Genomic DNA, 1,081 nt, shown 5'->3' with positions numbered 1-1,081 from the left:
CAAGTTCAGTCCCTGGTTTGGGAACTAAGAGCCCACAAGCCCTGAGCCACAACTTAAAAAATTAATAATAATAATAATAATAATAAACTAAAAGTAAAGTAAGTCTTTTGCTCTTACAGACTTGCTTAATTAGTTGGGGTCTCATGGACCCCAATTTTAAAATCTGCTTAAAACAAATTCCATGTACATTTTAAGACCTTGTGCAAGCAAGAAGAGAGTAGAGTGTTGAGAGAAAAACTCCTCCAACCTAGAACTCTGAATCCTGTAAAATTACGCACCCAAAGTGAAGGAGAAATACTTCCCAAGAAAAATAAATATTTGGGGACTTTTTTGCCAAAAGACTTGCCTTGTGGAAAATGTTAAAAGAAATTGTTTAGAAGAAAAGGAATGTAATATAGATCAGAAACTCAGATCTATATAACGAAAGGTAGAGCACTAGAGAAACATTAAGTGAAGGAGAAACAAAAATTTTTATTTTTCTTATCCTTGATCTATCGGATAACATCTTGTTCAGAATAATACAGCAGCAATATGTTCAATGATAATAGCTTATGTTTAAGTAATATATGATAGCAATGATCTGAGGAATGGAAGAAGACATTTGGTTTTGTTACAAAGTAGTTCAGATCAGATCAGTCGCTCAGTCCTGTTCGACTCTTTGTGACCCCATGAATCACAGCACGCCAGGCCTCCCTGTCCATCACCAACTCCCGGAGTTCACTCAGACTCACATCCATCGAGTCAGTGATGCCATCCAGCCATCTCATCCTCTGTCGTCCCCTTCTCCTCCTGCCTTCAAGCCCTCCCAGCATCAGAGTCTTTTCCAATGAGTCAACTCTTCACATGAGGTGGCTAAAGTACTGGAGTTTCAGCTTTAGCATCATTCCTTCCAAAGAAATCCCAGGGCTGATCTCCTTCAGAATGGACTGGTTGGATCTCCTTGCAGTCCAAGGGACTCTCAAGAGTCTTCTCCAACACCACAGTTCAAAAGCATCAATTCTTCAGCACTCAGCCTTCTTCACAGTCCAACTCTCACATCCATACATGACCACTGGAAAAACCATAGCCTTGACTAGACGGA

This window comes from Bison bison, unplaced genomic scaffold (assembly GCF_000754665.1).
Source record: "Bison bison bison isolate TAMUID 2011002044 unplaced genomic scaffold, Bison_UMD1.0 scf7180017864108, whole genome shotgun sequence".
Lineage (NCBI taxonomy): Eukaryota > Metazoa > Chordata > Mammalia > Artiodactyla > Bovidae > Bison > Bison bison.
The sequence above is the reverse complement of the archived record's forward strand: the minus strand, read 5'-3'. Positions refer to the sequence as shown.